The sequence below is a fragment of the Dermacentor silvarum genome, chromosome 6 (assembly GCF_013339745.2).
Source record: "Dermacentor silvarum isolate Dsil-2018 chromosome 6, BIME_Dsil_1.4, whole genome shotgun sequence".
Taxonomy (NCBI): domain Eukaryota; kingdom Metazoa; phylum Arthropoda; class Arachnida; order Ixodida; family Ixodidae; genus Dermacentor; species Dermacentor silvarum.
Genome location: NC_051159.1, coordinates 51014457 through 51030282, shown reverse-complemented (window position 1 = coordinate 51030282; position 15826 = coordinate 51014457). Strand labels below are relative to the sequence as shown.

Sequence of the window (15826 nt, the reverse complement as noted above, 5' to 3'; positions counted from 1 at the left end):
GTATACGAGCACAGCTGCCGTACCTGGTTCTAAAGACAAGTTGCATTCCTCTGGCGTGTTAGTCTTTCGGACAAAAGGACATATCTTCCCGAAGCGTGGTTTTCTTGCATTTCCGCAATTATGTTCACGAGCTGCAAAGAAAAAAAAAAATCCAGAGTTTGTTTTACAAGAAGCGCGGCTTTCTGAATCCTCGCCGCATGGAGCCCATTCGAAGTGCTTAACGTTTTTCTCACCACCGGAGAAAGTGCTAATTTTGGGTAATTTTCCAATGTATGGTTTTATTCCAGGAAGCATTACAAGAAACCTTACTTTAAATTCTAGCTGAACTGTTAATGTCTTGCAAGGAAGGTAAATAGAAGCAATCGCTGGAGAAGTAATCGTGAAAGAAAGTTTTTGAGACATTTTTATTGTGAAATTTCTAAGATGGTACTCGAAAAACCGCGGAAAAAAAGAGAATAGATTGGAAGCGTTGAGGTTCGGCCTCGTTCGTATAGACATAACTTAGGAACATTTAAGCGTAGCGGCAGATAGGGACAAGCAAGTAGACACACGAGTACTTATGCGGCTACCAGTCTTTTGTAGTCAGGGATTGACGTGTCGAAAAGCTATAAATCAACGTGACCGATATTATATGACTTGGTAAAGCAATAACTTAATAAAGTTGCTGGCCTATTTGTTTGCACAATCGGAATTTAGTTCCGTTGAAGCACGTGCAACGCATAAATAAACACAATAGAGTAGGCGTAAGAAAGACAAATGTTTAATTGGGGAATTAGAAAAGAGCATGTTTCATTACCTCGTTTTGCTTATCATCGCTCAGAATGGCAGTGCCCAGAACTGACAGTTTTTCGAAAATTCTTCTCGTCACCGGATCCTCGAATTTAGACCATTTGTACTTGGTGACATCTTCCCAGACTTTCTTCTCCAGTTTTTGACTCTCCAGTGTCGCCTCCACCTAAAAAGAATACAAGTAACGCGGTAAATGTGAATAGAAAGCACAACCATGCACATAAACACACAATGCGGACTACTTCGGCACACGTCAATATTATGATTCATAGCGTTTGATACATCCCATTGGCCAAACGAGAGATCGAACACGACCAATAATAAATAGGCGGGAGAAGTGAATCGTGAATTCGCCGACTTTCTCGACATTTTGCTTTAGCTTTCGTCGCATCGCCACCATGGGACACCAAAGCGATCTTGACTCCAGAATTGGAAATTTTCGCGATGGCGCCAGCGGTGTATTTATTCATTCATTCATTCATTCATTCATTTATTTACAATACTGCAGGCAGCTACGCTGCCTGAGCAGAATAGGTTACACAAAGAACATAAGCACTTTCAAAGAGCACTTCTAAGCACTTTTCAAACAATAAGATATTATTGTATTCAACAACAGACGCAGGTAGAGAATCCCATTGATCAACGGTGCTAGGAAAAACTGATTTTTGAAAAAGGTTTTGTACTGGCATGATACGGACGTGCGAGTATGCTATGATTTAGCCGTGACGACCGCTTTGGTGGAGCAGGCAAATATTTATTCCGCTCAAAACCTGTTTTAGAACGATGCAGCAGATACAACTACAATAGCTTTTTCTTTGCTATCTGCCGCCGTACTTGCATTGTCTGGAGCTCGAGTGACCGCAGCATGTCGGAAATTGACGATGCAGTTCGGTAATTCGATAAAGTGAACCTAACTTCAGGACGCTGTATGCGGTCAATCCTCGGGATATCTTCAGAATAGCACGGATCCCACAAGATAGCAGCGTACTCAAGGACTGGGTGAACTAGGGTGTGATATGCTTCAAGCTTAACATTTGAAGCAGAGCTTTTTAGCTTCCGTTGCAAAAAGCAGTTTCTTATAGGACTCCTTCGTGCACGTGTTATTTATATGCAAATCCCACCTAAGTTTATTGGTAGTCGTTATGCCCAAGTACGTTACGTAAGAAACTGTCTTGATTTGCGAGCCACTAATAGAATAAGCGTAAAGTAGAGGTGTCCTTTTAGTAGTTATATACGTAGACATGGTCTTAGTAAAATTAATCTGCATTCTCCTACGTTCGCACCAATCCACGGGTTTACAAAGATTATTACTTAATAGCACTTTGGGCTCATTGTTGCTAGCAACAGTGTAGAGAATACAATCATCAGCGAACAACTTCATCGTTGCACAATTGTCAGTAGCGCTAGCAATGTCATTTATATAAATCAAAAAGAGTAAAGGTCAGAATACGGAGCCCTGTGGGACACTTAATAAAACCTGTAATGTATTAGACCTTATTCCTTCAATTTCAACAAACTGCGTACGATTACTCAGGTATACGTGAACCCAATTAACGAGTGTTCAGGAAGTCCCACTTCCCTCAGCCTGGCAAGCAGCAAATTATGCGGAACACGAACGAATGCTCTAGATAGATTTTTTTTAAAATGGCGTCTGTCTGAAGCAGCTTCTCGATTGTGGCAAACACGTTATGAATGGCAGATATTAACTCTGTTACTGTGGAAAAATTTTTACGGAATCCATGCTGAACAGAAACAAAAATGTTGTCGGTTTGGAGGTAGTTAAGTATATGGCTGGGTACTATATGAACGAGCACCTTAGAGCATGTACATATTAAAGAAATAGGTCAGTAGTTTGCGGCATTTAATCTGTCACCAGATTTGTGCACTGGGACTACTCTTGCTGTTAGCTAGTCTGGAAGTAAAGATGACTGATCTAAAGAGCACTTAAACAGTGCAAAAAAATAATGAGAAAGCACCTCAGCGTATCATCTAAGAAAGGCGTTGGGTAAGGCATCTGCGTCGCACGATTTTTTTTTTTTTTTACGTCTACAAATAATTCTAGAATTGGGGACCCAAGCAGCTTGGCGACCCAGGAAAAGTACCGGCCGCAAGTGCGCATGAGCAGTACCCAAGCCAGTCTTGGGTTCTTGCGTTCATGTTGACCCAAAACCCAAAAATCGAAAACTACCGTGGGCCCCCAAGGTATCTTAGGTCACTTTCGCGGACGACGAGAAATCGGGAGATAGCCAAGAGAGACATACGAGCCGCAGCCATTAAAATCTCGTATCGCTCATTCGAGTTGATTGTAGAGCAACCTTGCTTGGCCGTGCAAGAGATTCAGGGCAACGCAAGAAGACGCTAGCTGAGCTCGGGTTGGCTTCATTTGACCACCCTTGGCTTAAAGAGGACAGAAGCAAGTCGTAGAAAGAATATCATAGTAATTATTTTTTTACAAACCATTCCAAGACCCCCCCCCCTTTTTTTTTCCCTAAAAATGCATACCTTTAGGTTTCATTTGCACAAATACTCTTATTCTTATTTTTTTCGCTTTCAAGCGCCTTATACTTTCACCACTGCGGCGTCCCGAGCGCGCAACCAAACGCTGATCTTGTCCCAATTCTAAAGCTCTGATGCTCCTCCGAACTCAAGAGCAACCAACGCTTTGAGGCCCCAATTCTAAACCTCTATAATGACTCGCCGCGGCGGCTTAGTCAGCTAAGGCGTTGCGCTGCTGAGCACGAGATCGCGGGATCGAATCCCGGCCGCGGCGGCCGGGATTCGAAATGCAAAAACGCCCGTGTGCTTGCGTTGTAGTGCACGTTAAAGAACCCCAGGTGGTCCAAATTAATCCGGAGCCCTCCACTACGGCGTGTCTCATAATCAGAACTGATTTTGGCACGTAAAACCTCAGAGTCAATCAATCAATAAATCTCTATAATGCTTAGAAGTAAGCTAAATATGCATTCGCGACCTATGACCCCATCCGGCACCACAGAATCGTATGAAAACAAATTGTAACAAGTATTTTGCGGGAGCAGGCTATTAGGTTTTGTGAAGGCCGCCTGAAACGTACTGTCAAATGCATGAGCAATATCAGAAGTGTTAGTGCTTATGATGCCCTCTATTTTAAGTTGGTTTATGGTAGGTTTAGTATCAGACAAGAAACGCCAGAACTTCTGATTCGATTCTTTAAAAATTTTTAAAGCCTAAAGCTCTGAAACTCAGTTCGCGCATCCCACATTTTGATTAATAATCCCCCTTAAGCATGGTCATATCGGTGCTACATTTCGTTTTCGTATTTCGCAAACGTGTACGATGACGTTTTAGTGAATGATCTCGCGTGTTATTCAAGGGTTTGCACACGCAGGTTTTCTTTTGCAAACCGGGATGAACTTTTCCATGCATGCCGCAATCAAGGACGTAAAACGATGCCATAGTGCTGAAATATCTCCGCCCTTTTCAAATTCACCGACAGATAAATGGAGAGTGTCCAAAATTGACTCGTCATCAGCAGATGTGAAGTCAAGAAAAGACTGCGAAGCACGCGCAGTTTGTTCTGCTTTTATGTTTGAGACTACACAAACTAGCGAGTGATCATAAATTCCGTCGGCTATATCTACGGAACACTCGATGAGAAAATTCTTCACAAAAGACAGGTCCAGAACAAACTGGGCTGTATCAGTATAACAAGTGTTGGGGCCATCACCACTTGTTTTAAATCATGAAAGAACGCAATATCCAAAAGAAGGCGTGCGCCTTCAGCCCCAGGCCAAGATGATATATCGAATGTGTGCCAGCTTATACACGACAAGTTAAACTCCCCTGTCAAAAATCATCTGTTGTTCTTTTTGTTGACTAGGTGATGCAAGTGCAAGTGCAAGATATTGATTGCAGGTAGGATAGCGGACGCCTGGGGTGCCTGTACACTACGCCAATCATACTCGAAAAGTTACGGTGGCCGATTTGACACCAAACAAATGCTCTCATTTTCAGGAATGTCGTCCAGCAGAACACAATGTGGCGTTTCCTAATGCGTGCGACTCCCTCCCCCCCCCCCCCCCCCCCCCACTCCCGCCCACCTGAGTCTTTTCTCAGAATTTTGTGGAAATGTGAAACGATTTCTACGTCGCTAGCCTCGGGTGACAACTGGATATCAGTGACAGCCAAGACATGAGAGTCATATATAAAAGCACCATCTTCCCGTAGAGGAACCCTGAGTAGTATGAGAAGCAGCCATGGGGTCGACTCAAGTTCCCATTAGTTTTCAGTTCGTCGTTTCCGTTAGGTTGAGGTAAGTAGCTACCGTTATATTTACCATTTGGTTTCCATGGTAATTATCAAAATTTTCACTGTTGACGCTGGCGCTGTCCGTGGCACTTATCGCGGCGTTGCGGGAGGAGAATGAGAGGAGCGGAGCGCGCGCGCGCGCGCGTCATTATACCGCGAGATACAGTGGCGCACCCCAGCGGAGTATGCAGCGCCTACCGTCGCGCCTCTAACTATAAGCTGCTTCGCATTATCGCGCGCGGAGCCGCAGGTGTTGCCATTCGTTGCGCAATCCGGAAAGGAGAGGAGCGTCGGAGAGGAGAGGAGGAATGCCGAGAGGAGAGGAGATGAGACAATGAGAGGAGGGGAGGAGGATGCGCATGCGCAGTTCGGGTGTAGACGCCACACGGTGGATGGATGGAGGCAGGGAGTGAATAGCCCCACCATAATAAGCTGCTTCGCATCTGATATAACATGTTTTCTAATTGATTTATCTTGCTAACGAGACATCTCGCATTGATAGGAAGGACCCTCAACGGAAGTTCCATGTGCCAACGCAATATCGATGCAGAATCTGCTTGGCTTAGTCGCACTGCCCTGGAGTTAGCTTCTTCCTACACGTAGATGTTATCTAAGCGCAAGCGATCGTAGCCAAGAATTACTTTGCGGCCTTGTGCTTTGAATTGTTTCCCGCGACGCCATATATTTGACCGCTTATTTAAAGTGACCTTGCTGTGGCTGGGACTAATAGATATATGGGAACCTTTTAGTTGAAAACTATTCTGTAGCACACCGATTTTCTCACTGTAGTCGTAGAAGTTTAAAATAACTGGCTTCGGAATGTCAACACTTCTACCTATCCTCTGCACTCGTTCAACAGTCCTAGCCATTACTCTCAACTTAGCCTGAAAAATATCGCCAAGAACTCTGTCTTTCAAGCGATTAGCGCATTTGTCGGGTTTCTCAGGCACGCCAAAAATAACAAGGTCCCAACGTCTACCTCTGTTTTCAGTCATTCAGTGTCTTTTGCTGGTCGTTTATTACGTTTATGAGTGACGAAACTTCCGCTCTAAGCTGAACAATTTTTTCGGTGTCCTGGGTTAAAATGCTTAGTATGTGGCTTAACTCGCCGAATCACGCATTCATTGATTTTTCAAGTTCTACTTGCGAGGAACTCGCTTTATCTATTGAAGCTTGGAGTGTAGCCTGCATACTTTTCAACAGTGACTTTATTTGACTGTATTTGATCAATTGGCAGATCTAATCAGCAAAGCAGCAAGAAAAGCACGGAAAAACCGAGAAAGTAGGGAACACACTTTCACTCACTTCTCAACCATCTAAGAACATTTGGCAGAACCCATTTCATGATGACTGTAGACGGTGATGCGTCTAATTTGCATTCAATCAATATAGCGATATTACGTATTGCCACTTTCAAAACGAGTTATTTATGAGGCATGTATTGCAGCGGGATTCCTTTTTAGCGCTTCCCTAAGAACACTCGGCGCCATCTAGCGCGGCCGCCGTGAAGCCTACACGTGGCCTCCGAAATGCAAGGCGCGCCGGTGCGTGCGAACGCTGCAAAACTCATCTTGCGACAGCCTGGTTCCTCTCTAGCTCTTCGGCTGGAAACGCTACATATCTAGTGGCACTGCCGGGAAGTCCGTGTGTGGCCTCGAGACGAGAAGCGTGGCGCGCCAGTGGGTGCGAACCCTCAGAATTATTCCCTCGCTTGCCGCACATCCAGTGGTACTTACACAGTGACCAAACCTGGCAAAAGGTTCATTGAAGAGCAGCACATACCCAGTGCATTCATGGCGCAGCTAGCTAAATCGTCGGCGTGAAAGGCGGTCATTGAAAAGCATATTGTTTTTATTATAATACGCACTGCGTATGTGCAAGTTGCCATTTTCCGGCAGGGGACAGAGGCCTAGTCCAACGGGATTAGTGGTTTTTGTCCGCGCCCCTGCCACCCGTGTATGTCTTACGGGAGGGAAATAATGTTCCACGCCCCAAATTAGCCAAATAAAATTTCGCTTATCTAATTCAAAACGTATTCCACCCTACAGATTTGAATGGTTGAAGCCCGTCATACTTAAACACACGATAAAATTTTTTAGCGGGATAGTGCATCAACGTGTCATTCGCCGAAGGCTAGTCAGCTTCATTTCGAAAAACGTTGCGGGGTGGTCCTTGGTGCAAGCATAGCATGTAGGCACACGACACTGAGTGATGCACTGCACGCAGTACGTGTTCTCAGGCGAAGCAGCTGGCATGAGTTTACCAGCAAGCCCACAAGAATCCATCTTGCAAGGCTCCGCTAGAGCAGCGTTCCAAATTCGCTAAACTCCACAAAATATTTTCTTCCTTCAGCTGAAAGGACTCTTAGAAGAATTTCCACGGGAATAAGTAACTTGACGCGTGTGCTGAGGTGTAAAAATAGAAAAGTATATAAAATGTACGTTCGTATTTTTGTGTTGTTTCAGTTGTTGTCAAGGGCACATGTGCTCTAGTTATTGACCAACGAAATAAAGAAACCTATTGTAACAAAATGCGGAGGAAGGAAGTATCAACTGGCATTTCAACTCAAGAATGTCAGGCACTGAAGTTTAGCGCTGCATTCCTCTAGCATCCGCCTGTTCGCATATGACTATCAGTTACAGAACCTTCACTAAGTGCCGAAGTGGGGGAGGATATACCGTATGTGTCATTAGACTGTTTAGACAGCTTTATGCCTACAGCAAAGGAAAAAGCTACGCAATAAACTGAATTTGAAGGCCAAGGACCGATTGGTTCCTTCGCACCATGCATGCGAGCCATGGCCTGTCCCATGCCCTGAAAAAAATGTCGTTTATTGCACTGCAAACCTTTTTTATTGTCTCTAACATCTGTTCAGAGTATTTTATTATACACTCCTGATTCGGTAGCTCCTGCCTGCCACCCCCCCCCCCCTCCTTCTGAAAAGTGCAGTACAGACGCTGTTAGCGTGTTGCTTTTTTAAACATTTTATCTAGTACCCTTCATTTAAACCTATCTACATTAACTGGTAAATAGTTCGGCGGGTGTTACACTCGTGTAATACAAGAAAGGGAAAGCCTGCTGCACATTTGGTAATACATGAAGCTATACAATCGGGGTTAGACTTCTTTGTAAGACATATTGGTAACGTATAAAGTTATACAATCGGGGCTAACTGTCTTGCAAGGCATAACGAGCCGCAATGGGAAGTACACGTGTGGCACTAAGGCGACCTCCTGAATGCCACACGTGAACACTTAATGCAGTACTTGAAGTGCAGCATGTTAGTGCACGCACTAGGCTACGCCTTTGGTCAGCGAGATGGCTGCGACGTGACGTGTGCAACCACGCACGCACTAGACACACCTTTAGTCAGCCACAACCGTGGAGCATCCGTGGCTTCAGGGAAGCGTGCTGGTCACGCACCTCTGAGGCCCGGGTTCGTTTCCTACCCAGGCCGAAATGTACCGAATTTTCTTTTCAATGCCAACAATTTACTTTGTTTACAGGAACCTCCCTGAGAAATGCGGCGTCAATCCGAGCACGTTTTGCGGCGTCGGCCATTTTTCCTCACGGCACAGTTTCGGCAGTCACCGCCAAGGGCAGCGCGCCAACAATAGACATCTAAGGCTTTCGCCTTAATAACGTAACACCTGCGACATGCGTCACACCATCGCATGACCAGGTACGTGTAGTGGTGTGACTACATGTGCCGTCACCGTAATGGTCGTCACCATAATGCACTTTCCTTCATAAACAACTGGTGACATTCCTGTTGAGTCTGTGTCGATCTTCAAGTACGTTAGAGTAACGTTACTATAACGTCCTGACTTGGAAAGTGCGTGTCGCTAATGCCCACTCCAACAAAACACGATTTCCCGAAACGTCACTTTCTCTGCGTCCTAAAACACGTACTGCTACTTCTCTGCAAATCGGTGGCCCGATCTCAATTACATTACACATCCATCATCCGGAACCTCTACGATGTAGCATTTGCAGGCACATCTCTCAGTTGAAAACCACGCTGCTACATTCTGCATTCTTTATGCTCTCACGTCAGCACTATTATTTTTTATTTAAATAGCTTTTACAGCAAAGTCTGACTCATTGTCTCTTTCTTCTCCTATCCCTACTTCATAAATACTCATATTCGTCACTTAATTATGCGTCTTACGTCATTCCAGCCACCTACACGTATCATTGCACTGATCACGAAACTGAGGTTCATGGGACTGTTGGTCACATGTTTACATTATCTAGTCCAGTTATTTCTTCTCTATAGCCACGGAACTTTGTAACGGCATTTCCCATTGCGTCGCCATAACTTCCCACCATGTTAAGTTCAACCAACTTCTTACGCATATTCCAAGAGGCCATTTTAATGGAACACAATAAAATGAAGGGACCTGTGATTCAAAAAAGTCGCACTTCCGCCCCAAAGGCGGCGCATCGATTGCGATAGCAAATATCACACAGCTATACGAAGGAAGGATAGTAGTTTTATCATCCGTGTAAACTCGCAAACATTCGCTTACCGACTAAATTAACAAGCATGGTGTCACGCGTGCACACATAAACACATCTCACTCGATGAGCGCGGACACTCGCTGTCGAAACGGTGGCGTGAGGAAAAGCGACAGCAGCAGCGATCGAATTGACCTTCGTTCTGCCTCTCGCTTCAACGCCAACTAAGCGTCAAGAGCACAGCGCACACGAAGCTATCAGTCGTCGGTGCACCTAGGCTATGTACTCATCGCAGATCGGTTTCAAAATATGGCCCGCGCGGCCGTGCTCAGCCGCACCGCGGCCAGAGTATAGAGAAGCCCCCCTTCTCCCCTTCTTCCTTACGCACGCGATGTTATCGTACTTATACTTTATACGGAGAATCGCGCCAACGCCGACGGCGAGAACGCGCTTGGAGGGTCCATATCATAGCTATCGCGCGCGCGCGCGCACACACACACACACACACACACACACACACACACACACACACACACACACACACACACACACACACACACACACACACACACACACACACACGCACACGCACACGCACACACACACACACAAAAAACGTTTCGAGTTGGCGGAAAGACAGTTGGCGGTACCCAACCATGACATTCTGTGACAAGCTGTACAAGATTACAGACTAATGTAACAGTTTAGTGTGTGTAGTGTACAAGTACAGTTTAACGGCATTAGCTACGATCATCAATGACGTCCCCTTACCCACATCCCGCTCCGCTTCAACTTTGACATCCTTCGACAAAATGTACAACAGCGGGCGCAGAAGGGCCGGATCACGGCTAAAATACTCACGCTCTTGTTTTGTTGTATTCCGTGATGTTGTTGGCGTAGTTCCAGTCGGCGTGGACCACCTTGTCATACATTTGGGTAACGAGATAGTTCGCGTAGCAAGCGTACATCTTGGCGAGATCTTCGTCCTCGTTGTCGCCTTCCACAAGATTCCTGGCAGCTCCGTGGGCCCCGGTCGTAGCCGCTGCGAGGACCAGGACCACGAGCGACGGCCACATCCATCGATACAGTGGAGCCATCTCTCACGATATCTCAGTGGTCTCGGCGGCGGTGGTTCCTCCTGTTCAAAAACGAAACAGCGCACGCTTACTTTATAGCCCACCGAGCCTGGTATTGTCCGGTCGGCTGTCTGGATGGCAGATCCACCTTCAACCGGTTCCTCCCTAATACCTTCGCACTTCGAGTTCGGTCTCTCTTTTCCGTTCTCTGTAATTGATGGTTTCAGGACACCTCATCTGGTCGGGAAGAAGCATGTTGGAGGAAGGTATTAAAAGGTTAATGAGTAGCATGATATGGCTTGTCGGTTGAAAAATCCCATGTGAAGCCAGGAAACCCACTTCCCAATACAGGGCGAGAATGCGCAGTTTAAGCCCATTGTGCGCAGTTGATAGCTGCAATCTGGAGTACAGTGACAAACGACCAATTGTCCACAATAACAAGAGGCGCGCCGGCGCGAACCATTCTACGAACCCGTCCGCTTTCGATGGTCCCCATACGCCATACGTAGAAAAGAGGCGTTGAACCTAGGCCAGAAATGCCTAAGAAAAACTAAAAGGGAGATAGCACGCAGTATGGGACAGCCTGGTAAACACCCGACCAGTGAGTATGGAAGGCTACTAAAGGAGCCCGAAACCAAGAGGATACGCGACTCGTAGATTAATTACACATGCAAGCGCAGCCATCACCTGCCCGCTGCCTATGACGGCATTAACGCGTTGGTTATACCGCGCCTAATTACCCTGAATGAGAACTCTCCAAGACATGCGCAGCATTTTATCGTGGTCGGCGGGCTTCGGCAATGTAAATATTTGCATCTACCTATTCGTGCTCCTTACGCACATATAAATAAATAACGCATACTACATCAGCACAACCCCCACAGACCTCATTACCGTGCATAACACATTCCGCACCACGCCAACTGCCATAGAATGCTACCCATATCTTAGACAGTTCAGATTCAGGAAGGTTCCGCTTATTTTTTTTTAACATATCCTTATTGACAGGCGTTTTCACTGTTTCTTCTGTTCAACATGCTTCCGTTCCCTGGACGCAGAGCATAGGTTCCCAGGAATTAAAGAAAACAAAGAGAAAGCTCAGCAGGTCGATAGGGATGAGAAGTTGTCTGACGATTGCTCCGGTGTGCCGTTGTCCAGAAGAAAAGAAAAAGTTGGTGATGGTCGATAGTGGCTGTGCGCACCGTGGCATACTTTTGGGACGCTGCTCGACTATGCGGATCAGCAGTAAGGGGAGAAATTAGTGTATCCTCTGCTTGGCTGAGTACAAGTGGACAGAGTAATGTTTTCATTGACTAGTTCTGCGCGCGCTGTTTAGGAACCGTACCTACACACTGCGACTGCGCTCTATAACTTCATTGGCGGACAAGCTCACAACATAAGGACGGTGAAATTGACGACGCACCTATGGCCCACTAAATACGGCCCCCGGCTCAGCGGCGGGAGGTGCGTGATCAGAAACCCACCGCGGGAGCACCCACCGATTTATACAACTGGTACAAAGCGGCCTCCCGCAGGCATGTTTCTCGCTTTTCAAGTGTGCGTTGCTTGGGACCGGTTTCACACAGACCAATATGTTTATTGTGCATGAAGTAAAACAAACAAAACACCGCAACTCCACTCTGGGAAATCAGCGCCTGCAATTCCGGAAGTCAGGTTGGAAATCAGAGCTTAGTCGGCATCAATTTTCCTGTACCTGTGTGATGAGTTCATCTGCTAAGATCGAATAGCAACACGACCAAACCTAAATTTCTTTGAAGTTTTCATTTGACCCAGCTGTTTTATTTATCATGCTTAAATTATTAGTTGCTGCCCTGACGAAGACAAGTTCGTTTGTGGAAACGTTTGCTTAAAGCGACATTCCTTGTTCGACTACTCATTTTCAAGTTCTTGTCTTCCTTCGAGCTTTTTGTCTTTTCAGCTAGGTGCTCGATCGTATTTTATTTGCCTTCAGTTACTTGCCAGGACATCATAATCATGCTGTTTTATACCCTCAGCAGGACAAAGGCCTTTCCCGAAATCGCCAATTTTAACCCTTCCTTGCCTCAGCCGACACCAGACACTTCACTGATCTTGCCACACAACGGATCCTACTGCCCTCCTCTATTGGATTTTTCTTCCCTTCGCACATCTGCCTTACGCATTACGTGTCATGCCCCAAACTCCTTCTTTTTATCCTGAACTAGAATATCAAATACATTTGCTTGACTCTGTTGCCTGTTATTCTCCGTTCCAGCACTCGTTGCCAATAGTCTTCAGAACACTTACCCGCAGGTGCTGAGGTATGCCACATCAATACTTGTACTTGCAATTATACTTGATCTAGTGGTTTGGACAAGGGCTTTGAACGAACGTGCAGTGAATTTCGTTGTACTGACTGTTCATGTCACCTACATACTGTGCACAACAACGGAAAGATTCTCTCCCTCTGTCAGACGCCGTTCTTGATCGATATTTTTACCCTCCTTTTGTGGACGAGTATGGTAGCCTTGGGATTCCTGTAGAGTGTACTGTGACGTGTGCACCTGCACCTTCCCGACGCCTTGACGACGGGGTACCTACACACATGCTTGTGTTTCCACTCATTCGAATGCCTTGCCGTAATTAGGAAGAAAAATGCTTATATTTGGCAGGATATCTCGATAATAGGGCTAATGACGTGAACGTCATCTGTTGCTGAATACACTTCCCAAAAAAGTAGCGTTTTCCTTGGAATTAATTGCAGCCGTGTTATCCCGATTGGACTCGAAATTACAGCAGTGACTATTTTCTATAGCAGCTAGAGGCAGCAAGCTAACAGTGCTGTAACTTACTACAGCCTTTCACATCACCCCCCTTAGTAATTACTATTTCGTTAGCGTGCTTCCGCGCACCTGATGCGCTTGATGTGGTGAAACAATGGCACCATTAATCATCAAGGTCATCAAGGTCATCATTAAGCATGAGGTTTGCATTGTATTTAGACACAATATTCCGGCCGTGTTCAGTAAGTTCCTTTTATGCTGAATCATCAGCTGCTTTACCCCTGGGCATAGCTTGCGTATAGCTCGGTTAGCTTTCCCTGAGTGACGCATGGGGACATCTGCGCGAATATGTATAAACTTGGCGAGTAGGCTGTTCCAGCTACTAAGCAGCTAAGACTTGGTGTGTTAATCCGACTACCTTATCCGAGGCTGCTGATTACATCGCTGTGTTTATCTCACACATGTCGTTCCTACCAATGCCTAGCCTCCTCTATGGTGCTTTCGTGCTTCTTAATTAAGGGCACGTTCGCACGTTTTTTGTGCTGCTCCCCGACTTGCCACTTGGTTTTAATTTGTTCACCGCGTCAGAGAGTTAAACAAGTTATGCCCGATGTATGTAGCTCGAAACGTCAATGCTCTGCCGTTTCATTATTGCTAGGTCCCTTCATTGCTTGACCAGAGCTCGCTTGTTTCCTGTGTAGTTATCTGACACCTGCTTTCGTTTGAAGGCCGCAGTGTTCCTCACTGTCTTAGTCAATTTCTTGTTCCTCACGTTTATACCAATTCGTGCAAGGTCTAAAGCTGCGTATTTTTATTGCAAGCAACCAAGTTTCTGCAATGTTTTCCTGGTAATCTGTCTGGCTGCTCCCTCACGGAACACGGTGCCCGAAAAAAACAAGCACAAGGGACAAATAGAAAGAAATATCCCTCTTTGCGGTTGCATGTAGCCTGAAATTGATATGGATACCGAAAGACATAGCTTCTGCGAACTCCATGGTCTTCATATAGGCATATCGGTTGCGAATAACTTCGACATTTTTTTTTCGAACATCGTGGCCCGCAGTATACTTGAACTAGGTGTGCTGACGTGCAAGCATTTATATCGCGGAAGTGGTTTTTCTCGGGGTATCTGATATGCTTCCGCTTCGCCTAAACCTTTATTTCTTTAACGCGTTTTATTTTCCATATTTAAAGATTTCCATCAGTGGTTTATGTTACGATGGCAATTTTTTAAAATTGTAACGATGATTCCGAATGTGGCTGCTGGGAATAGATAATTCCATTAAGTCTGCATGCTCTCGGGAGTGCTAGGTCCGATTATGCCGTCGCTGATCCGGTGTCGAAGCCCGCATATGAAAGTATTTTCTGGAGAGTTTCACCAGCGCAGAATTACCATATAGAATCCATTGAGCAAAATCTCACGGCAGGATGACCTGCTTTCCCGGGAATATTTCTTAGTGCACTGCGCCGCATATAATTGCACTGAAGTCATAGCATTATGCCTGTTACACAAGCAGGCGATTGTCCGCGCTTGCACACAATCCTCTTTATAGTCCGTTTCACGGAAACTAGGTCACCGCCCGAAAGGACAGCACACATATATCGAGTCGGCGTATACATACTTATAGCCATCTGTACTGCCCCTGCAGATGTGCTGTTTGCCGGATGTGTTCTCTACGTAATTACGCAACGACACAACAAGCGCTACCTAAATATCCTCACTGCAACAAATATACCTGGTGTTTCTCCGAATCCTTTAAGTAATATTTAAAAATAGCCGTTTGGAGATAAAAGGACGGTTCTTTCGGAGACGTGCCATCAGTGCTGGCAACCACGGGGTGACGGGCGACACGTGGTAATTAGTCGGTAATTAACAAAAATAAATTAATTCACTTTGATACGTTTAGCTTTAGTGGGCTCATCGTAACTGGGAAATTGAAGCGAGCTCTCCGTACAAGCCATATCAACTATTGAATCTGGCAAAAAAAAAAGAATGCGATTACCCGTGTAACTGCGCCACGACGAATTTCGGCTATCAGAGCACGCGACACCGAAACTGGGAGGCTGCAGCGAGCGCAAAGCCGTGCCCCTCGAGATGACGTTCTGCTTACGTCACCCAGCAGCGATCAGCCAGCGTGCTGCGGCTCCGTGCTCCTCCACTAAGGTTAGGATGACAGTGTTTTTCCGCGACTACTCATTTGTCAGTGAAGCTCATTAGATGCTGCGTGACATGCAATAGCTAACAAAAAAGCTCAATAAACAGCTGGACGCGTACATGTCCTGATTATAGGATCTTCAGACAGCAATCGTCGTAATCGTGACCATTTACTAATCTGTGGGCTTTATAGCATTCAACTCTGTAACTTTATAACTATTCAGCTCAACTTTAGAGACACTATAGCCTTAAGCTCTTCTTTTTCCCCTAAAAGCGATTTCACGCATTCTTTGAGA

At 45.7% G+C, this 15826-nt stretch overlaps 1 pseudogene; it reads right to left on the bottom strand.

Annotated features, from left to right (window-relative positions):
• Positions 1-1656, bottom strand: part of LOC119456654 (angiotensin-converting enzyme-like) — a 31676-nt pseudogene extending 30020 nt beyond the window's left edge.
• Positions 1657-15826: the final 14170 nt, after the last annotated feature.